The sequence below is a fragment of the Podarcis raffonei genome, chromosome 10 (genome assembly GCF_027172205.1).
Source record: "Podarcis raffonei isolate rPodRaf1 chromosome 10, rPodRaf1.pri, whole genome shotgun sequence".
In the NCBI taxonomy this organism is placed as follows: domain Eukaryota; kingdom Metazoa; phylum Chordata; class Lepidosauria; order Squamata; family Lacertidae; genus Podarcis; species Podarcis raffonei.
The window spans coordinates 41,890,744-41,915,647 of NC_070611.1; the positions used below are offsets into that span (position 1 = coordinate 41,890,744).

General features: G+C 39.0%; 1 long non-coding RNA gene across 5 annotated transcripts in view; it reads left to right on the forward strand.

Moving 5' to 3' along the window:
* The first annotated feature begins 350 nt into the window (after positions 1-350).
* The window catches only part of LOC128421912 (uncharacterized), a 105,314-nt gene continuing 80,760 nt past the window's right edge, over positions 351-24,904 (forward strand). Inside the window, exons 1-2 of one of the 5 annotated variants that reach the window (XR_008332397.1) lie at positions 351-1,675; positions 2,474-2,529. This is a non-coding gene — a long non-coding RNA (uncharacterized LOC128421912). Of the gene's footprint in view, positions 1,676-2,473; positions 2,530-9,098; positions 9,565-24,904 lie in introns of those variants that run through there. The other 4 variants (XR_008332393.1, XR_008332394.1, XR_008332396.1 and 1 more) reach the window with 4 other exon arrangements.

Genomic DNA, 24,904 nt, shown 5'->3' on the forward strand with positions numbered 1-24,904 from the left:
TGTCTATGCGCTTTGCACAGTCTCACAATAAATTGGGAATTTTATTGTTTTTATAGCATGTCAGTACTAGGAGTATTATCACTTTCTAATAAGCTAACTTAGTCTACAACAGGAAGTCCCCCAGGACAGCTGTAAACTGCTCTTGGAATTCACACTATGGAAGAAAATTTGTGAAGGAAGGTTAAATACATTCCAATACACTGGGTAGAGCCAAATAAGATTACTGTATCTTATTTGGGGATGAAAACTTAGGGGGAAAGCGTGTATAATATATGCTACATATTAGGAGTTTTATAATAACACCTTGTTCAAGGAGTTTTTTTTAGAAAGTATTGCATTCCAGGACAAAGCAGACAAGTCCCTGAATAATGCCACAACTCTCTTTTTTAAACAGATTATCATTTTAAAAAACAAACAGCAAAGAAAATAAATATATGATAATAACACCAATATAAACATTGTCTGTGGATGAGCTTAAAATAATAAAAGTGACCAATGAATGCAATGTTAAAGCTTTTGAAAAAGAGATGGTTTTATGTATTTTGACCACTTAAATAACTGTATCATAGATAATGTTTGAATGTAACGGTTGTAACTTAACTGTGTACACTTTGACAAAATCACATTCTGCCTTACCATTCTCTGGAGGGGATGCAAATATTATAGAAAGCTTTTTGTGTGTGGCTTAAATAAAGTATATTGTTCCATCTTTGGAAGTAGCACCAGTCCTATCCCATCGACAGTTGGGAGCACAAGCCTTTTAATGTACAAAGGGTAGCAGTACTTCAGCCAATCTGTGATAAAGGGGGGAAATGAGATCACTATGGAAACGGCAGGGAGAATCTAAAAGGTTTCTTTATAAAGTAAACGTCTGATGTTTGTGACTGCGGGGGCAAAAAAAAATCATAAATCTGTATGATGCTATCATTTCTGATTTGTTATTGCAGCAAATGCCAAGTGTAAGCAGTCTGACCATGGCTTTATTAAGTGCTTTCGTTTGCTAAGATAGCTACTATTCGACAGCAGAGGAGAGAGAGAGAGAGAGAGAGAGAGAGAGAGAGAGAGAGAGAGAGAGAGAGAGAGAGAGATGGCAGTGCTGTAGGGGAAATCTCATTTGCTTAAATTTTTCATCATACCTTTTTTTTTCTTGTAATCACAGAGAAAGCTCAGAGCTTATGCAGTGAGCAACACCATGAGGTTTCCAGAAAGGCAGTCACTCGGGGAGCTGAATACAACTGCGAAAGCAATGTTTCACCCCCTTACGTGTCTGCCTTTGATCTCAGATTGAAAATCTGTGACCCTCTCCCTCCAATCCAAAAGCAAATAAATGCAAAAGAAAAGAAACCTTCAGAACTCAGGCTGGCAAGGACAAAAAAAAATTAATAAAGAAGGAAGGAAGGAAGGAAGGAAGGAAGGAAGGAAGGAAGGAGAGACTGCAGTTGTAATAGCTCCCATGGACCTGCTTGGACAACAGGCAACTGCCACTGGATTCACTGGACGAGCTAAACAAGGGTTGCAGGCAGCATCTCTGGTCCTGCAAAGGACAAGGAAAGCTTTTAGGCTTTCTCTGTACTTGCTGCCGAAGCTCTCACAGAAGCAACAAGACAGTCGCAGCTCTCCTGAAGTCCCAGTTCTTCATAATTCATCTCAAAGCTTGCAGAGAAAGAAAACGATGGTAAGCCAACAATTATGAATACTGTTTACTGCATTTAAACATGATTTTTATTTTGTGTCTTGCATCTAATAGGAATTATTGCTTCTCCCTAGATATCCTGGTCTTTTAAAAGACAGGTGTGAATTTTGATTGGTTTTCTGAGTTATAATTTGTTGATTTGGTCCAGTTTATTCATTTGTGGCACGAGACATACAGGGGCCATTCAGAGATTGTGGTGGTGCAACTGTAAATGGGTTGTGTCAACCCCAAGTAAAACTACTTCCATTTTCAAAGCACCATGTTCCTATAGCTTAACTTTTAGCATGTGACTCAGATAAATAAATTTTAATGCTAAGGTTGGATATCTGGAATGATAAGGGTTTTAAATTATAATTGCAGTGACATGCAAGGTTCAGATGGTAGTTTTTCTTGTGAAAGCATTTAGAGATTGTAGTAGACTTATGAGTTTTAACTGGAACAAAAACTCCAGCCAAAATCCTGACAGTGCAAACTTTTGAAAATGCAGAAATAAATATTTCAGTGATAAATAAATGAAATGATTTGAAACCAATTTCAGTGTTGCTTTTTAGGCATATCATAAAAATCAATGATCTGTGGATAAATTTGTGGAGTGAAATGAAACTGCTTTTTTAAAATTTTCTGTATAGCACTACCTTGGAAAAACAGTTTGAATTACCTTGCTACATTGACAGATAATGTATTCAGACATTTATCAGATGTTGATGATAAGACTAACTATATAGGGCTGGATGACACTAAAGGGGCAGTTTTTGAATGTTTGTATTTATTTTCTTCAAGATATTCTACACATGGCCTTTCCAGACCAGTAACTTCATCAGAACAAAGCTTATAAGGTAGGTCAGAATAAATACTCATACAACTTGATAGCTGGGGGGGGGGGGAGGGGGAGAATCTAAATTGCATGCAACATAATGTTAATGAATAATCTCTTCTGCCCAACTATATTGTATGCAGTATGAAATGAGAAGTTGATTGATTTACGCGAATGCTCATTTGTTGTACTGTTTTTATTCTGAATATTCGGTCCTGGCTAGTGTTGGTAGGATAACAGAACTGAAAACCAGGAAGCTGTTGCACATATCCCATGCCAACACACCCCCTTGGGTCACAATATTCAGTATAGATACCTAACAGCTTCTGAATTGTACATTTGTGTTTAGAACAAAGCGAATACCTGAAAAGAGCTGAGAAACAAGTGTAAAATACACCACAACTGAGAATACTGGAAGAAGTTGTGATTTTTAAGAGCAAGGGAAATGTTACCACCAACATAGTGATGATTCCTACTGCAATGAGACTTTCTGAAGATACTATCTACCAAAAAGATAATGCTCTAGGAGTTTCAATATGACAAGCACTTTTGATAGTGGTTCTCTGAATTAGAATATAGCAGCTGCCTATCATCTTGCTGTTCAATTCTTTCCAACCTTTTTAGTAGTACCTAGGAAATAATGCAGGATCCTAAACAATATTTCTATAGCAATGATATTTAAAAGGCCAGTTGTTGCACTTGTTTGGGGGAACGCATCTATTTTGTTATAGATCATCAGAAGGGAGTTTAGGGGAATTAACTTCTGCTGGGTTTGAATCATTGCCATCAATAGACTTCAACAGAGAAAGTGGTTGGGTTTCAACTTTTATTTTTTTCAGTCCAGTGTTTACATGCTATTGTTGTTATTAAAGTTTAACCCTGATTAATGATTTTTTTTTATTTCTTCATGTGGAATCTGCCACTAATTTTGCTAATACCTAGACAATAAAGGCTGCAATTGAATGTAAAGCCATGCTGTTTGAACCCCGCTGGAGTCAATGGGCAATATCCAACTAAGTCATACTCAGAGTAGACCTACAGAAATCAATGGACTTTGGTTGGTCATGGCTAATTAAGGTACATTGATTTTAATGGGTCTACAATCCAATGGGATTAAAGTTGCATTAAATGTTTTCAGGATTGCAATCAAAGACTAAAATATTTATTTTAGCCTTTAAAAGTTTTAATCTTTAAGAGTTTATGCCTATCCAAACACCATACATTTGTTCTCTCCTTGCACTTTTAATTTTGTTATTAATCTTATTATTTTGTTAATAGATACCATTCATTCTGTAAGTTATATGCTCTAGGAGATGCCACATTAGTGATCTTAAACCTATAGAGGGGAGTTCGCCATTTTAAATAATACAGATTTACACAGTTAGATAAAAGGTTAATTAAGGTTAATATTGGAAAACATGTTCTGAGACTTCCTTTAGCAAAAACTTGAATGAATCTGATGTAATTCTATGCATTTTCTCTCTGTGTTTGATATGTAATATTTTTCTAGATCTAGGCTGCTGCTAATTCATTAAAACTTTCCTTGAGGGCAAATGGACCCTAGATATAAGTAAGCGCCTTTGTAGGAAAGCACATAGCATTATGAGTTAGCTAAGGGAATACTGTAACTGTATCCTCAGGTAACATTTTTGTGTACGAGTATATTATGCAATAAAAGTAGGTATTTTTTTCCTATTTTTATATTTCTTCTGGGAAATATCCAAACCTTTTCAAGCAGGTTATGCTCCTGGCTGAAATTTGCAGAAAACAATCAAAATAAACCCTGAAGAATATCTAAGAGAAATACTACTTGTGCTTGTTCCTTGGTTCACGAGTAGCATGGGACCTCTATTTTGGTTGAGTTGTCATCACATCATGTGAACTTCATTGTTAATTATGATAAGTATTTGTTGGAATGAAGATCCATGCAGCTGGTCGTTGTTGAATTTAATAGGGCAAACTCTTTGATAACTGTATAAGACTGCAGCCTTACTCTGCAACATATCATTCCAAATTCACAATGAAAGTTCAGCAATTCAGTAGGTTGGATCCAGAATTCACTCCCATCTGCAGCAGCATCCCCTAAGCAGAGTTCTACTCAGGGGATTTACTTGCTGGTGTAGGGAGGGTGACATCTGCTCATTCCCCCTTTAGTTCCCAGTACCACCTCCCGCTGGATTTTGGGGGGACACTTTGGAATAGTGTGGGAGATGGCACTGCAGTGTGCAGGTGAAAGGAGAATGCCAAAAGGCACCTCTCTCCTCCTACCAATGGGATCTGCCTTCTGGATCAAAAGTCTTCCATTGGCAGAAGAGGTCTTTCTGTCTGTGGAAAGTGAAGTCTGGATCAGCCTCAATTTCTCTTACCTGCCCTGCACCACCACTTTTAAAATGTGTAACTTAAAATAATGGCTTTTTTCCAGCCAGAACTCACTAGAACTCAGTTCTGGCACCTTCACCGCAATGGACAAATGTCCCTGCTGTTCCTGAGTAATGTTGTGTGTTGTGGTAATGGTGCAGTGGTGCGCATAGATCAGCACACACACATATTTGTCTAGTGTACCATCTCTTAAGACTGGGCTGCCACCAGGTGCCAGAAGGAGCAGTAGATTCGTTTTTATTGAAAGATAAGAAAACCTGGACCATCTTTGCAACGGAGTATTCTGACTTGCACATGGAATTGTACTAAATTCCCAATTGACCCTTTTTAAGCTTTTGATTTTGTTCTGTTTTTATTTGATTATTTAAAAGATTTCTAGGCTACCTTTTAGCGTTGTTTTCCTACAAGGTGGTTTTTAATAAATAAAAACGACATGCCATAAATATAACAAAAGACCATAAAACAGTGAAATTATCAATAACAACCAACATAGCAACCTCTAAAATAGTTAAAACTATTTCTTGCCAAACTTTTATGCAAAAATGTATTTTGCGTTTTTCTTTTGTAAACCACCCTGTGGCCTTTGGATGAGGGCTGATATATAAATTTAATATATAATAATAATATTTCCTGAATATACTAATAATACACTAAGCACTGTTGTCAACCTCCCTACTCTACTTTTCCTGGGGAAAGGATATTGGTTATAAGTGTTCATTGGGGACTTGCATTGTGGGAAAGTGACTAGATTGTTTGGAAAGCAAATCGAATTTGTTTGCATGCCATGTTAGGGCCACCACAATGCATTTTGCTGCCTGAGGCAGACAAGATACCCTGCTCTAGAAGTTGACTGGAGTGGCAGCTGAATCATACTTCAAGACTGGTGATGGGATAATATCTTATTGAGGCATTAGGACAGCACAGGTCTGTTCTTCAACAGAAGGGAATAGCCAGGCAGCTTAAGAAGGGTACTCAGGGTGCTGTTGCCTATGCTTCTCCGTAACTGTCATCTAAGGCAGCTGCCTTATTTTGCCAAATGGTAGGGGTGGCCCTGTGCTACACTTTACACCTTGTCACCTGCAAAGACCTCAAAGTACAGTGGTACCTCGGGTTGCATATGCTTCAAGTTACATACACTTCAGGTTACATACTCCGCTAACCCAGAAATAGTGCTTCAGGATGAGAACAGAAATCGTGCTCCGGCGGCGCGGCGGCAGCAGGAGGCCCCATTAGCTTCAGGTGCTTCAGGTTAAGAACAGTTTCGGGTTAAGTACGGACCTCCAGAACGAATTAAGTACTTAAGCCGAGGTACTACTGTAGTACAGTTCCTAGGTAGTCTTCAACAGTATCATGGTATTATGTGCCTTCAGGCCATTCTCTTTGCAGATCTGTTAAAAACGAAGGTAATCTTCACATACACACCTCCCAGGGGTCTTTTTCTGTTTTGTTCAGAACAAGCCTGCTGATTAGTTGAGAAAGACCCACGCATTTAGTCCTGTCCATGTATTTCTAAGCGAACATACTCTAGAATAGCTTGGGAACGAAAATTCCTCTTTTTGTGTGCATGCACAAATAATGTTAGGATACGCATAGTCTGATCTATTCATAGGAAATATAAATCATTCTGGTAGAATATCTGCAGAAATCTCATGTTAAGGAGATATTTGGGGCATCATGGTTTCATAGCATAAATATTAGTAGAGCCTTGTCTAGATAGGTACAGGATGATTGATAACAGGGTTAGCAGACTTGTCTGATGTTAGCATTTGCTTTTCTCGTGAATCTCCTGTACTTTTGATAGAATATATATAGAATATATATGGTTACATAGATATAGCACAGAATGTGTTTTGAATGTGCTCCTTGGGGGTTTACTTTTAGATGTAAAGAACTACTGGACATTAAACAGTAGAAGATTAATGGGTTCTAGCTTTCTAGCTATGGAACAAGAAGTGTCTGGATAGCAAGTAAAAGTCAAAGCCCATCTAGCCAAGAAAGCAGAGAATTATCATTCTCTGCATATTATAATAGTAGCTGGGATGGGCAACTCTCAGGGCGCCCTAAGAAATTTTGTCATTGCATAGTGGTTGGACTAGATAAAACTTGAGCCATCAGGCAGCTCTAAAGTTGTGTTTCCATTTGAGATTCTATCTCAGTGCTACTTGTCCTTGATAACTGTTTAATTGAACAGTGCCACCTCTACATAAGGAGATAGTCTGAAGCTCCTAGAAATTATTTTCAAAGCAGACATCACTACTGAAATCCAGTGACGTTAGAGCTCGGCTTGGATCTGAGAAATCATTGTCTCAGCCCCACAAGCTTGTTGAGATGCCAAACCTTGCTGCTCACATCTCCTTAGAGGAAGAGCAGGACACAAATGTAATTAACATTTGCCACTATATATGGTTTTGAATGTTTACAGCAGATCAATCATTCCACCATAAATGGTTTAGCCTTTACTACATTGAAAAGTGAGACGGTAGAATTGCATCATGTTTATGAGAAAGTTATAATCTGGGGTGGTATTCAACTACTTTTTACTCAGAGTAGACCTACTGAAATTAAATAGCACGACAAAGTTTGGCTTTGTAATTTCAATGGGTCTACTCTGAGTAAAATTTAGTAGTATTTCCCTTACAAATTTAATTTGGCTCATTTTCTTTATTAGGTCTCTATAATAAAGGTAGTTCTTTAAAATGCCATACTTCTTAAGAGGACAAATCTTTTTTCAAAAGTATTTTTGTTTCATTATATTATATTACAAAATAAAATCACACTTTTGCTGAAATATTTCGTCTGAAATTTTAACCGTGAAGACATTTCACAGCATATCTCAGTGCATAAGGTCGCTGACCCAGGAAACAATTATGTTTACTCACCACTCTCTTTTGTATAATGAAAAATATTTCCACTGCGATACGTTTCATCTAATAATAAACCTATTTTCTTCTTACCATTGTTTCAGTGAAAATAAATAAATAATCGGAACTCTGGTTTCTCCTGTCAAGCACAGAGAATGTAGATTTCAGTATGTTCACATGTATGTATGGGTGTTCACATTTACAGAGAGAGAGAGAGAGAGAGAGAGAGAGAGAGAGAGAGAGAGAGAGGTGTCAATAATTCACATGGTATCCAAAGTTGCTCTTTTGGTATACTTCTGAAAACCAATTCATGATCCAAAGGAAAGTAATCCTCCAGGAAAAAGAAGAACCCTTGCATCATTCAGGGTTAGGCCAAGATAAATACAAAATCTGAAGATGGCCTCATTCATTAGAATCTGTTTTCAAATAGCATTCTAACTTGCTTTAAAAGGAAACTCAGTGTAGAACACTAAAAAGCTCATCAGATCTGACCTGAAATTATCTCTGTAGAATAAAAATGTGCAATGTTGTCTCTTTGGGTGGTTTTAAATCCAATGCTTAATTTTGAGCTTTTCTTATTTTGTCCATGTAAATGAATTCTTAAAATTTATTTGGAAGGAGGCATATTTTGGAAGCAAACTTGCAAGGGCACATATCTGCCTTTGGAATCAGGTACAGAAAAAAACTCCACTGTCCAGATCTCACAAAATATAAATATTTTCTAGACAAAGATGTAAATTTATTGTGCAGACAGATACAGCTCACTGAAAGTGGAAATGTAGGTATTTGTTACTGAATCACGTATCCCATTCAATGATAATATCATTTGGGATAGAACCAGGTAGTAAATTGGAATTAGAAAACATTTTGTATGCTAAGATATATATCAGGCCATATATAGAACAAATAATTTAGTTTTTTTTCTAAACGAACAGTATATGTGTTAAACTCTTGTAACAACAAAAAGATTATTCATGGAAGAGTAAAGCAGATCTAGTTCATGTTGAATTCTAAATATGCCCAAAGAGTATTATCAGTTATTCATTTTGCCTACCTACATTTAATCTCTCTCTCTCCCCCCCCCCCATTTTATTGAGTGTGTATGTTTTATAAATCAAGTAGATGTGTTTTTCATTCTCTGGTTTTGTCACGGAAGCCTAGCAATTGACCATTGATTTTATTCCCCCTACTCTTCTGTGGGTTATAAAGAGAACTGTGGGTGGTTAATTTATGAAAGGGATGCGTGAGTAAATAAAGAGTTAAAATAAAGGCAGGCTCACTGGTTTGTTGAGATCTGTCAGAGTCTGAGTGGCTGGCTGCATATCTGTCTCAGGAACAATAGGTACCTGTATTCTGCTGGGCAGTCAGCAGCAATATGGAAAAGGTCTGCTTTGGTTAAGATGTTTCTTCATGAGAAGCCCTAAAGACAGTCCCACTTTTTTTGGCGGGGAAGCAGAGGGATGCAATCTCAACTGCCTTAAGATGAGGGGCAGAGCTTTGATCATTTCTATTCAGCACTGACTTGGCCTGAGATTGAGGTTCCCAGTCTAGAAGTCAGCAGGCTGTCTTTTCACTTTCTTCACAGAGGCACACACACGCACGCACGCAAACATATGCGCTCTCTCTCTCTCTCTCTCTCTCTCCCTTACGCACATACACACACACACCCTCCTTTGCTGGTCTAAGCAGGCAGCTTAGTGTCACAGCTATAACCAAGGCACAGTGCACTGAACACAGCAGCACCAGTCTCCGTGGTGGGAAGAGGGGGCACGGAAGGTGACAACAATGGAGAAGCCTCAGTCCACTTGCAAGTTTAGGTAAGAAAGAATGATTTGTTTTCTCAAGGTTTCAGACACATTAGAATCCGTTAGCTTGAAATGAAACTGCTTAAATGAAACTGTTTAAGGATGAAGATGCCATACTATAGGTTTTTCCCCATTCAGTTTCTGCATTGCTAGTATAAAAACACAACTCCATCTCACCCCCACTCCCGAGATGGTGACTAATCTAATTAGAAATGTTTCTAGCACTCACTTTTAAAAAATGCATTGTGATGCTTTCTTTTACAGGGGGATTGTGTCACGTAGAGCAGTATTTATTCATTACGGTTCAATGGGGTAAAATGCCACTTTGCACCTGCCATACATATACAATATTAAAACTGTGCTCCATCAAACCCAATTTTTAATTATTTTCACACTCTTAACTGTACCAAGTTCAGAGAGTTTTAAAAATTAACGAGCTTCCCTGCGGAGTTCAAATAGTATAATCTACATGAACCACTGCAGCAGGAAGAAGACATTATTCTGGGAATATATTTTTAATGCAGGTGTAACCTTTAAACTTTAATGCATTGCTTTCTCAACAATTTCAAGGAAAACAGAGGCATGTGCAGTCTGTACTTTAAAAGAGTCAGTGGCTTAAAGAAAATAATAATCAAGTTGATCATTAACAAAATGAAGCAAAGCTTATGTATATATATCTGTGTAAATAAATGCATTTATGGTATTTTCTCTTGATGCGCTGTGGGAATGCTACAAACAACTTACTGAATGTGTATTCCCGGATAACCCATAATTGTTACAGGGAAAGTATAGTAAACAGAGTTTCTTTTTGGGAATGCTAGAGTGAAAATGCTGGAGAAACAATTTGAGGCATAAAGTTAGACTGCTAAAAGAACACGAGGGGAGGTGAATCTGCATTGGTGCTTTTTTTTTAATTGACTGTAAACCAGATGCCATCATTTCCTTATCTCAAAAGCCTAGGATTTGCTACAACATGCCATCCCTTTATAAATATAAATTTACCGTGTGACTCCCATACAGGAACAAAGACTAACTTTGACACTGTGAGCTTTATAGCACGTTCTATTTATTGTAAACTACTGAAGATTTTTAATGAAAGAAAAAGGAAGGCAATTTGAAGCTTGAGTGTACAGTAATCAATGTGAGGGATGCATTTTATTCAGTTGCCCATTTGCAAGATTCATTCTGAGCTTCCTGTGATATATTGTTATGTAAATATGGTTCAGCAGGGGAAAGCGGTGCTAAGGAGATTCAATTTACTTTGAAAGTTGTTCATTTTAGCTTGGGATGAATGTTATCTGTTTGATGTGACTCAAAGGAAAGAAGTGACTTTTTCATTGTGAAACCTATTGTGATGCGAACAGGGTGATATAATCTTTTTAATTTTGGCTTTCACACCACAGAAGATAAAGAGAGATCTCAGCTCATTTAGTGATTGCTAAGTCTTCATGGGTGCCCAAGGACTGATCTTGGTTGCTATGGCTAATCTGACCTCAATCTATGCCGCTTTAAGAACCAAGGCACTTTCTCTCTTTTTTACATTTAAGAGCATGTACCTTGATTTATGTCCAAAATTGTGACTAAATGTCTTTGTATCCATATGATAAATGGCGGCATGCAATTAATCATTTTGTAGAAGTAAACACTGCTGTCCCACTCGAAATATGTTTTGTTCTGAGTTAATGGTATGGAACAAGCCAGTCTCGGCAAACAGCTATCTATTATTTTAGAGAACCATTGAAACTTGGATCAAAAAGAAGGAAATTGGCATTCACTTTGCCTTGCATTAGTATTTCATTTCTGCTATCAGGTGATGAGACGGCATGTAGATTGACAATGAATGACTACCATTCCATCTCTCTACCTGAATATATAATAGATTAGTTCTGAGTGTATTTGTTCCACGAGGCCAAAAAAAGGGTCCCTGCTGCTTTATCTGATACTGTTTGTGTGCTACTCCATTATCAGTGGCTGTACAAAGATTTGCAGTTAGAAGTACTTTTGCTCTTCTGAAAGAAGCTCACTGTTTTAGTCTTATGCAAGTTCCCTGAACTCAAATACTATCAGATTTTGTTACTATTAGAAATGTTCTGCCTGTATGATACTTAATGGCCCTTGCATTTTCATGTATTAGAGAATCTCTTTCACAAGGAACTACTGTGATTAAAAGGATTTTTTTTTGTACAAAGTGTTGGTTTTTTTTAGGGAAAGGAACAGTAATATTTCTTTTCTGCTGGATGGAAATTACTGGTTTGACTTCTTGTTTGGGTTCTGTATGCCAGGATAATGTAACAGTGATCTCAAGCTAAGAGAGAAAATGATCTGGTGTTTTTAGCATAGCTAAAAAGCACAGCAATACTTCACAGTCTTTTGCTTAATAATGAGTTGGTAGTTAAGAGTGCCACTACTGTAAGGACAGCCAGTTGCTGTGTTGTGCCTGATGGGATGGTTGGCATTATAAACAAAGAAAAGCTTGAATTTGTTGGTAATTGTACAAAAGCAGCCCTTTAGAGGAAATCTTTTATTCTCTTTAAAAGAACCCATAACACATAAAGGCGGCAGAAGTGAAAGTTAACAGCTACCGGTAATTGGCTGTTGTTAGAATTGATCACTAGGCACTACTTTGGAGACCAAAATAAGTTCAGCTATGAATGTCATAATTACCGGTATAGTAGGTCTAATGTTATAGAAGGGTTTATTTAAAGCACTTGCTAACCTTGATATGCCACTTAAATCTGTTCCACATTTTTATCATTTAAGAAGGTTAGTGGTTCGAGCCCACCCAGGGATGGCTGTGAGCTGGATCCCTGCATTGCAGAGGGTTGGACTAGATTACTCGGGGTACCTTCCAACTGTACAATTCTACGATTCTATAAATTTGAAGTATTTTCATACGGTTTAATTTTCAAGAAGTTCAGTGAAAGTTGCTGGTGTAGAGAAGGTGGGAAACTTAATTAGCTGGTTTGTTAAATGGACTGTAGAAGGTGGCTCTTTTGAGACCTTTTCTTTGGGTGGGGGTGCTGGATCGATAGCAGTATTTGACAGGATAGTACCAATGGCTTCTCTATTGGATTTTAATAATGGTCAAAATGATAATAAGTACAGCATAACTTCTTGAAAATCAGGAAAAGTTTTGCTACTGACTTTAATGGGATCTGAATTACAATATCTTTCAATATTTACTATGTAAACATATTTACCTTAAAATAATGACAGCTTAGGAATGTACAGTGGTATGGAAGGGTCCTTCAGTACCTCGGGTTACAAACACTTTGGGTTACAGACTCCACTAACCCAGAAGTAGTACCTCAGGTTAAGAACATTATCTCAGGATGAGAACAGAAATCGTGCAGCGGTGGCAGCGGGAGGCCCCATTAGCTAAAGTGGTACCTCAGGTTAAGAACGGTTTCAGGCTAAGAATGGACCTCCGGAATGAATTAAGTTCGCAACCAGAGGTACCACTGTATTGGCACTTTGATCACATACAGTGTAATTCTATACATGTCTACTCTGAAGTGAGTCCCATTGAGTTCAGTGGGGATTACACCTATAAATGAATAATAGGATTGCACTCTTAGTTTCTGGTTTAATAACAGTCAACATGTGGAGATCCAGATTACTGGAGTGCACTCTCTCTCACTCTCTGTCTCTCTCACACACACAGTTGTGTCTGTGTGTGTAACAGCAACCCACTAAAATTTACTTATCACAAATGTACAATGTACCAGTTAATGTCTAGAAGTGAGAGTACCCAAATGGGAATCCTCCATAATTATATGGGATGAGCGATGGCAAAATTCAAACCAACAGTGCCTTCATGTTTTCATTGTCACTTCTCTTTATGGTGTATGCAAATTTCAGTGACTTGAGCATAATGGCCAATGTTCCATGTGTCTACTTAAAAAGATAAAGTGATAGAATTACATTGTCTTAGTTAACTGCTGCCAAATACAGAGGTATTGATTAACCAGCAGGAGATGCTGTTTAAGTGTTTCAGCTGTCACCCTTCTATTGGAGACTGAGTGCATCATTTTCACCACTGACTCATTCTCCACTAATCTATGACAAAAGGGAAATACTTTATTCCTACACTTTGGCTTCCTTATGTTCCCTTATGCTTATGAACCAAGTCTTATTTGCTTGTTGTTTGCTTTTAAAATCTGTGGTGCCATACTGTTTTCTGCTTCTGAAATATAATCTTGTTGTGGCATGTGTTTATAAAACATACAGAGAGCCAAAGGGACAGAAATGTGTTGTTCACATAGAAGTAATGCTATGTTAATCATTGTTTCTTATTTTTCTTAGCTTGCTTAATGCAACATTCCTTGAACCTACATTTTTTAGAAATGTTTTTTTTTTAAATACATACATCTAATACCACCATTCAGATTTATATGAAAACATTTTTGTGGCTGAATGATGTTCAAAATTATACATGCACACAAATATTCACATGTGAGATATCGTAGAATCAAGAACTGTAGAGTTGGAAGGGACCTTGAGGGTCATCAAGTCCAACCCCCTGCCACACAGGAATCTCAAGTAAGGCACACCCAACCTCTGCTTAAAAACCTCCAATGAAGGAGAGTCCATAATCTCCCAAGGGAGTCCATTCCACTGTCAAACAGCTGTTACCACCCAAAAGATCTTCCTGATGTTTAGTCATAATCTCATTTCTTGTAACTTGAATCCATTGGTTTGGATCCTACCCTCCGGAGCAGGAGAAAACAAGCTTGTTCCATCTTCCATGTGGCAGCCCTTTAGATATTTGAAGATGGCTATCATTTCTCCTCTCAGTCTCCTCTTTTCCAGGCTAAACATACCCAGCTTCTTCCACTGTTCCTCATAAGGCTTGGTTTCCACACCCTTGATCATCTTGGTCACCCTTCTCTGTACACGTTCTAGCTTGTCAATATCCTTCTTACATTGTGGTTCCCAGAACTGAGCACAGTAATCCTGGTGTGGTCTGATCAAGGCAGAAGAAAGCGATACTTGAAACCTACAGAAGAGATGCAATAATATGTTTCATTGTAATCTCCACCCTTATAAGAGTGTTTCTGTTCAGAATTCCAGCCATTCACTTCAAGTAGGGCATTCGAGTCCCCCACCCCCATGCCACACTTATTGTATGCCTCTGAATACCAATTGTTAAGGATCACAAGCAGGAGAGTGCTATTGCACTCATGTGCTTTTGGACTTCCATGGGCATGTGGTTAACCCCTGTGAGAATGGAATGCTGAACTGATTCAAGCAGCCTTCTTGTGATCTGCTTTTCTGTTCCAAGTACCATGGCATTCTGGAGCCACTGAGCATGCTCACTGGTCTTTTTGAGGGGAAGGTAGTGATTGCCCCCATTAGATTTGCTTTCATTTCCAATATCTCCATTTGCCATGCTAAGAAAAGAGATACTCTCTATGAGAGATACCCAACATGTTTCATCAAGAGAGGATCTGGAAGGGATAGCCACCAAACTACTAGAAGCTACTAGAAGGATGAAAGTGCTAAAGATTTGCACAAAGCCTTTGAAACACATTAGGCTGGAACACAGAATATTATTGTAGGGCTTTAGATGGTGCTCCTGCCTTATAAGAGTGAATTGAACCTAAGTTTGTAGATAGCTTTAGTCCTTGTGAATTTGTATTTTCCTTGCATTCTAGGTAGATAAGCATTTATCTTCCAGTATCATAACTTACAGGGGTAGTGGGAATGTTTGGTTCAGTTAACATTTAAAGGTGACCTACCCAATTTGTAGTTTTCCAAACAATATGTTAACTAAAAAAGAGCCATCCATTGAAATATGCATTTCTCCGAATTTTGCAATGCAGTTCTGCCAGCAAGTAAAGTGTACAAAAATACATATATTTGGGTAAAGTGTGCACAGAAATGCATATATTAGTGAAAATACAACTACAGATGCATTATACTAGTGGCAATTGCTTTGTAAAAATGTGTTATATTTGGGGAAATTGTATACAAACATGTATATTCTGGATTTAGTCTGTAGTCCTGTGTACCCACTTCCCTGGGAATAAGCCCCATTGAACTTAGTGGGATTTTTCCTTTTGAGTAGACACTTATAGGCTTGTGCTGTTACACAGCAAGTTTAAGAGTCATTTGTGATTATTAAATTATGTCATTTTTTTCTGGACATGGGGAGGCACCAATTCACCTCCTTGCCAAGGGCGCAAGGCATGGGAGGGAGAGCCAGATACAGGATGCGAGGGAGCCTAGGTACACCTCTGCCCCTCTTTGAAACCACTGGCAAGCCATGTTGACAACACTGAATGAGATGGTCTGACTCAGCATAAGGCAGCTTCCTATGATTTTTTAAAATATGAGGTGTGAATGTCACAGACAGGTATTTCAAAACACTTAAATGACACAGAAGAGAGCCACAGCTGGGAGCAGCACTATTGTAGCTGTGTGATGTGAATCAGCCCTGCAGTTTGAAAATCTCTCCTCATTTTAATGTATGGCTAGTTCAGTCTTGCCCCCTTTCCTTTCACCATCTGTGGGCTCTGTTGTAGTGGGAGAAGCCTAGCAGCACAACTTCCAATACAGTGCAAAATAAAATAAAAATGTTAGTTAACAAGAGGCCTTGGCAGAGAGACTAAAGTATGGGAAGGAATATTTGCTGCAATTATTTCTTGCCTCTCATCTTAGTCAGAAACATGAAGGGCTGTTACATCTACCCAGCTTGGCAAGAGCATCATTTTGTTGTGACTGGGCTTCTGTTGAGCTTTGCCAATGTTCATTTATTTTAGAACATAAAGAATGCTATCCTATCTCCAGTCACCTGGGAGGAAGCCCAGAATTGTGCTGAAAATGGATCAAATTCCAGTCCATTTATGATTTCGGTAGGGTAGGTCCATTTAACTCCACTTCTTAGTGGGATACTCCTCCCTTCCCTCCCCCCACCAATGGGATTCCCATATATTGGCACCTTGAATTTGTGTGTTATGTGTCACTCTGTTACACTCTATCTTGATCATGTCTAGGGCATAAGTGTGTAGAGTATGGGGTAAAGCTGCAATCCAACATCACGTTTCCCCCCCTTTAGTGACCATATATTGTGTACAGCTGTGCAAGCAAAAAGCCCAACATCCAAACTCCTGTGCAGTTAATACATCTGATTATTTGGGAGCCTTAATCATGTAGAGCTCCTCCTCAGGTGTTGCTCCTTAATCTATACACATATGCCATACAGGTGAGTAATGTGTGATAGGGCTGAAGTGAACTACTATTGAGCTATAAAAATATCCATTATTTAGGGCTATGGATGTTACAATCTACTCAATAATATCACCATGGCAGTTGTTTATTTCATTGACATCTGACAGGAGGGCATTCCACAGGAGGGCATTCCACAGGGTGGGCATGACTTCTGAGAGCCTTCTTGGTAGTTGTGGCTGCCCTGTGGAATGTGCTCCTGTCAGATGTCAAGGAAATAAACAACTATCTGACTTTCAGAAGACATCTGAAGGGATGTATAGAGAAGTTTTTAATGTTTTGTGTTTTATTGTTGTTTTATAATCTGTTGGAAGTTGGGCAACCCAGTCAAATGGGTGGAATATACACAAATTAATATTACTACTACTACCACTACTGGGAGTAAGTGATAGCATATAGTAAATTCCGCTGCCTTTTCTATTTTCCCAGTCCCATTCAGTACATGTCTGTAGAAAAACCACCTGGTGATTGGAAACTACTCTATATTATTCATTCACTGCCTTCTCAATTATTCAGTTCAATATGTCTATGCAGTTTCGCTTGTGGTTACTCTGGGCCATATATTTTCTAGTTTTAAAGTTGATCATGTGTTTATTAATCCTTGAGGTTATTTTTTTTTACAGTAGATTACTCTTGGTTATGGAGAGACCCTGTGTCTGTTCCTTTGGTAAATTATTCTTGACAGGATGGCCACAGGAAGGGCTGAGATACTTCTGTGAAACTGGCCCAGGACCCACTTCCACCTTAGTCACTTCTCTTCATGGATCAAATTTGGGGGTAGAGAGAGTGAGCGCTCACCACTCTGCTTTCTAGCCCTGCCACTGCTGTTGTATCCCCTTCCTGCTACCCACACTTTGGGGGTTAAGATCTAAAGCAGGAAGTCTTCACACATGTAGGCTCTTCTTACGATTTAGAACAATTATAACCATGGGGTGGGGAAGAAACACTGAAGAAGGCTTAGAACTTACTCCTCCTTCAGAGCATATGGTCACACAAATAATTTCTTAGACAGCTATGCCAACAACATTTCTTAAGTTATACCCCCTCTCAGTCATCCAAAAATCTTATGGGCAAGAGACAGCTAATTATTTCTAGTTTACTTTTGCTTACTAATGAGATATTGCCTGTACTACAAAATGTATCACCAAATGGCATGGAGAAGGGAAACATTTACCTCAGTTCATATAGATCTTACTCTTCTGCCATAGCCACCAGCTTCTGCTATTATAGATACCTTTCCTACCTGGCTGCGTCTGCAGTTATGTGGAGGCCACACATGAGGGCTTTCTGTGAACCCTCCATTACTTCCTGGCACATGGACTGCTGAAACGATAGTGTCCGAGGCAGAAGGAGCCTCAGGGTATAATTTTTTGGGGTATCTAAATTCCATACTAAGTACTTTGATGGCCTGTGTGGAAAAAACCATGAATCCCCAGGGCATGAGTCTCATTTGGGAAGTAGTCCTGAGTTTGGGCTGTACCTTCAGATTCTGTGTGTGGGCTCTCGTAAGGCAAGAAAGGTAGTAACCTGGAGCCCTTCTTCCCCAATGTGCTAGCTTTCTATGATCAGTTCAGTGATCTAGATGGCAGGATGTAATTGACGCTGGTCACTGACATCAAGAGGTGAGTGTTAGAGGAAAAGAGAAGGGCAGCGGGGCAAGGTACAGGGGAGTTGGGGTGGTGTTTGAGTCCTGCTTCCTTCCCATTGACGTCATTTGGACATGGGAGCTGAACATTGGAATGGGCTCAGAAACAGCAGCAGCCTTCTATTTCAACCCCCCCCCCAAAAACTCCTTACAAATCAAGATGGTGGTGGTTCATCCATTACTCAAAATGATACAGATCTGTTTTCATTCGTGTCATCTTATGTGGAAAAATGAGGTTTAGTACAGGGATTCCGAAACCTCAACTCTCCATCCCCTTCAGATGTCTAGGCCCCCCCATCCAATAGAAATATGGAACCCCAGACTACTTGGGTGAAGAGCATTCTGCTTTGAATTAATCATTGTTTTGCTATCCAAAGAAAGTGATAATATCTGACATTGCATTCAAGTCACCAGAACAACTTTAGTTGAGAATGGCAGCTGTAAATATCAGTTTTGTATTGCCACGGCTTGCAGTTTGCTTCGGTGGTTGCTATTTAGCTTGTCACTTTGCAGAACAGATCATGACATCATTGACCACAACTGAGCTCCCTTCCTGGTCGCATTAGGATAACAGTGGCTAGCCATTTCTATTCTATTTCTGACGGTCATTCTAATCAGTCTGTGTATGTGAGCTCAATTTGGAGGGCTAACTGAGAGGGGGCAGCTGTTGCACTGAGACTAGAAATAACACCACAATCAAAGGGTGAAAGCTTAATAAAAGAAGTAATAAATTGCTACCTCTCCACAGTTTTACCTTTGGAAAGCCTGCTGTAGAGATCCTGATTATCCCAGCCAGCATAATTTTCCCAGAGTACCTGGTTGGAGCAGACTTGGGAATGGGAATGAATTTACAAGGCTTGAGTACTGTCCTGAATACTAGATGCTCTGGTTTCTATGGCAACAGAAACCAAGGATGACAGTCAGGAGGAGTAGCTAACAAAAGCTCCTACTCAACTGCTGGATACTAATTTGAAAATATTGCCTTTTTAAAAAAACAAAAACAAAACAAAAAAGTCTTGCTTTATTTATCCCCATTCAATCCTTTTTCCATGGAAAGGAATAATAATAAAAAAGCATTGGGTTGCGCTTCTCAGCAGCAATATGTGAAAACAATTGCTTGACACTTTGATAATCCAGCTATCAGGCAAAGGCCCATAAGTGTTTCAGTTTTCAAAACTTGGAACAGGCTTATAAGGTGTGTGGTTTTTAAGAGTAAGAGGAACAACGCTAGAGGACCTGTCTCACCTTCAAGTGCACTTAAGCACCTGTAATACAAATTCTAAAGAGGTTTCATGAGATCAGAATCAGGCTGACCAGATGCTGTCATACGTTGAATTGTGTGTATTTGAGTCCTGGCGCAACTTCGATGTGCAGAACTGAGCTTGGCACTGCCGCCGCATTTCATTTACTTTACTTTATAGCCTCAAGATAATTTAACAACAGTTTGAAACAATTAAACCTGCAAATATGTCAAATCCCCTGAAAACAAAAGCGTAATAACTAAGCATTCCAAATGAAGTTTTATATGTATTTGTCAAGGATGAGTTCTACTGGTTCTAGAAAATGTTTCTACTTTAGCAAACCCTCATTAGATAAGATCAAGATTTCCTCGGCTGTAAAGGAAAATTATTTTCTCCATGCTTTTGCTTTAAATGCCTGAATGGGTGGAAACAAAAATAGGTGCTCTGTAAATTTTATGACATATTATAGGAAGTCTCTTGGGTATGCATGGCCTGAGGACATTTGGGATATACAGATCAATACCAACAGACTCTCTAAGTATCCCTATTTTTCCAGGCACCGTCCTAGATTTACAGACGGCTGGAGAGTATGGAGTTATGTGATCCCCTCCCCCAAGCCAAGGAGATTAGTAACTATACAACCTTTAGAAGACATCTGAAGGCAGCCCTATATAAGGAAGTTTTTAAATGTTTAATGTTTTATTGTGTTTTTGTACATGCTGGAAGCCGCCCAAGTTGGCTGGGGCAACCCAGTCAGATGGCCAGAGTAGTAGTAGTGATAGTAGTAATAATAATAATAATAGCTGCTATTATTGAATAGGACGTCCCAATTTTCATCGGAGAAATGTTGGAGAGTATGTAGTAACATTCTAAATTATGACCATAAGGCTACAGAAAACTGGTGCACACTAACATGAAGCCGGGTCTTGAAGCCTCACAAAGACTATAAATCTGAATAGATGTGAGACGTCATGTACCTTCAGGGCTAAAGTGTCCTCCAGTGACCAGTAAATCAGTCATTCTCATTATACAAGAGTTGTGTTGCTTGTTCCAAGGGACATTCATGATAATCCTATGCTCCTCATGCTTATGAGTCTTGTTTGAAAGGGGACAATGTTTTTTAAGTTAATAAAAAAGTCTGTGGGACAGATTTTCATCCCCTTCTGCCCCTGATAAGATCATAACTGTGGGAAGAGGAAGTCAAAATGATCCATATTTCCGTTTCACCACTTCCTTGGAACATCCAAAGTGTCTGCTGCTCTTATATGAACTTGGGTTCAATGGACTGACCCTTACTCTGACTTCATCTATAGGTGGTTTCATAGCATGTGGAGCTGAAACAAATGTACTCCCAAATCCTTGTTACTCTGGAGTAAACTGCATGGGAGAGTGGAAATAGTATCAAAAAGTCACATGGAACTGTAGAATACTAATATACTGCAGTCCTATATAGGTTTACTCAGAAATAAATCTCACTTTATTCAGTGTGACTTACCACCAAGCAAGTGTGCATAGGATTGCATTTATACAGTGTCAATCATTTTTAGGGCATTGGATGCCTGGATTGCAGAAACTGATCCTTCTGGCTTTGTGATTCTAGGGTGAGTGTTACATCTCGAGGTAATGAAGTGGGGACAAGAGGTGAGACATCTGTCACTTTTCTTCTCCGGCTGTCAGCACTTCAAATGCCTATTCCCCCACTCCCATCTTTGTCCTCTTCTCTCCAATCACATTTATTCCCATGTGGCCAATTGGCACGCTTGAGTCTCCACTATCTTTCAGGATCACCCTCAACCTTCCTTTTTCATCAAGAAATTTACTTTATTTCTCCATCCATCCAATTCATAGCTAAATGAACTAAATTAATAGCTAAATTAACTGTGGATGAAAAATTGTACTGGAGAATTACATTCTCAAAATATTGTTCATTTACTTTCATGTTGTTAAATCCTCTCCATACTGCCCTCTAGCTACCAGTCTAGTGCTTTGGCACTTTTAAGTTTTCTTTTGCAAATGAATCCTTAATTCCACCTTGCATGAGCATTTCTGCTTCTTACGAGGGATAAGCATGTGCTTATTAGAAGATGATAAGGAACATAACCTCAGGACTGAAGTACATGTTCCAAATAAGTGACAACAGAAGATGCACACCTTACTCATGAGCTCTGCCACATTCATATGCTCCCGATACATTTCAAAAGAAAAGGAGTTAAACATGCCTGTAAGCAACAGGTAAACCTTATCCCTGAAAATAATATACAGTATCTTCTCCCTAAATGTTGTAAGGAGCCCCTCTTATAAAATTAAGGGTTTGGATCTGTGTTTAATTTCTCAGTCACAGGTACTGATGCTCAAGGGTGCCTGGAAATATATTTCCTCTAATCCTGAACAGAGTCCAACAATCTTGCTTGCCATCTGACTTACCATCTCAATATGGTGAAAGGTCAGCCAGGCTGTGGTGAGCAGGACTTCTTACCAATGTTGGAGCTGCAGAGTGGGAGATGGTGATCCATGCTCCCTCCTCAAACAGGGGAGGAAACTTGCTGTTTGGTTTACTTCTGTGCTTGATGGGTACAAGCAAAGGGGTAAAGCCAACTAACCAACTTCTGGCTCCCCTCTCTGGCTCCAAGCTGGCAGGGATGGTGGAGGTGTGCTGGATTTTAGAGGCCTGTCAGCCTGGCACCAATGGAGAAGGCCATACACTTTTGGTTCCGAGCTGTGAAGTTTCATGTCTGTGCTTGTCAGGGTGGGTGGGTGGAGGTTGGAGCTCCAACAATCCCATACATTTGTAGGCCTAATGTGGACTGTGGCATCTTCATGCCTTCCACACCTCTGATGCAGCAGAGGCCTTTGAACTTATGGGGCTTAGAATGGCCTATAGACACCCTTGGTTCATGAGATATAGTGTAGCCTGCACAAGGCAGACTCGATCTGCCCAAGAAATTCTAACACCTCTTAAAAACTTGCTTTCTTTCCCTCTGCAGCTTACTAGCATTTGTTTTGGATGGACTTCGTCTTGTTTATGCTTTCACTGGTGACCTCCAGACTGGGTTGCCGTATTGTACTCTTTGTGGGGCTGCCTTTGAAGGTGGTTTGGAAACCTTAACTGATACAAAGTGAAGTTGCCCAGATGTTGATTGGGAACAGGAAATCAGATATGATCTCAGGATTCCACCCGTTGTCACTGGTTTGTTTCCTGGCCCAATTCAAACTGCTAGTGCTTACTCTAAACTATTTGGGACCACCTGGACCCATATGACCCTGCCCACGATTTAAGGTCATCACCAGAAGTCCTGCTTCTTTGCCTGTCTGGTGGCCCCTTGTTTAGTGGATCTCCCTTGCAACAGATTTGCATTTGGTCCCTACAGAGCCGGCCTGCTAACGAGCCTTACAAATGTGGTTGTTTGTTTTGTTCTTCATAATATATTTTGGCACTACTGTTTAGAAAATGATTGTGATGGATTAAGTTGTTCACTGGTCTTATGGAGTGATTGTGGCTTATGTACCTATTTTAAGTACCAATGGTTTTGGAATTGTTTTCAAAACTGTTTTCTCTTCCAATGCATTGTTCTTCAGATGAAGGGCAGTCTATAAATAAAATAAAATAATAAAATAAAATAAAATAAAATATGCCTCCTGTGTAATCTACCCTGAAAAAGTTTGTAGGTGAGATTCAACATTGTGTGAGTGGACTCCATCTTCCTATCCTCCTCTCCACAGCCCTAGCAACCCTCCGCTAATATGCTCTGGACCCCACCCCCCCAACTGTCTTGAGCAGATTTTGGGTATGGTGGGGACTTCTGGTTGGGAGAAGAGGAAGTGAAGTTATGCAAGCAGAAGTTCATTTTACTGATGGCTAGACACAATTGAATTTCACTCTTAATAACTAACATAACTGCAGAAAACAGTAATTATAATTGTTTGCTTTGAAGCGGTGAGATTGTTGTTATAACCAAATTAACAATAAGCAGTGCTCAGTCAATCATTGTTTAAAAATGTATTTCATTACTATATGAAAATGGGACTTTAATGACAATTTCAAATGATTTAGAATGTGGTACAATTATTTGATTTTAATCTGCAGTACAGGTTTGTTTCTTCATCTAAGAAGAGGCCTCATTCAGTGTTTTCGCAGGTGAACAGCTCTTTCATAAGTTTTGTCCTTGGAAATTAAGGTGGTACACAAATAGCCAAACATCACAGAAAATTAGGTTGGGTTTTGTGATTTTCGGGTAATGTGTCCACATTTTCATTAACCAGTGGAGATTAATAGTGGCATATACATTCTTTAATTTTCTTTATTCTATGAATGCATTTTATTCAATCAGGATATCAATACTTTTGAATAAACCCATAAGATTTATAATTTCACTAGAACAATAAACTGAGGCAGTTTCTCAGGAAGTTTTATAGTTAGTCTCCATTATTTTTCAAGCGAAGGAACAAACCGGGCTTTTATATTTCAAAATGTGGGCTGCACCTTCAGACTTCTTAACTTCAGTTATCTGGGAGCAAGCCTTATTAACTCAAAGGATTAACTTCAGAGTAGACATAGTCTGGGTCACATCTTTTAAAATTTTATATTCTATAGCATAAACCCCAACTCTGCACGTTTACTCAAAAGTAAGTCAGACTGTATTCAGTGAGACTTATTCCAAAATAAGAGTTCATATGAGTTTATCTTCTGGCTGTTGTTTTTTAATTTGGTACATTAGACCAACAAAAATGATTTACTTGCATTGTTATGAAAGCCACCGACTTCTCATTTTAAATCGCCATCATGCAATTTCCCTCTGACAGATAAAGTGAAAGGTTCGGGAAAGGGTGGCATCCTGAAAAATATTGTTCACGAGACATGAAAGTTAAATTGGTATTAATTACATAACATTTAATTGTGAACAACCAGTTGATGAAGCTATTGATTGCTGAGTTCTCCCTCTTCCCCTCTCCCCTTTTCTCCTCACTTGACACCTGCTGATTCTCTCCCACTGGTCTTCATTTGTTGCACACCATAGTTTGCCATTTCATCTAAATGAGCAAACAATGGTGTAATGCAAAAACAAACAAACAACCCCCCCAACCCCCACCACAAAACCTATGTGTGTATATGTGTGTGCTTCTGCCTTGCAACTTCCTCACCATATACTGAAACAGTATTTCTTTTCCTATGGGATCTTCATATAAAGCACACATCTGATGTGCTCAAGTGATCATCAGTTGGGCACTTCCCTTCTCC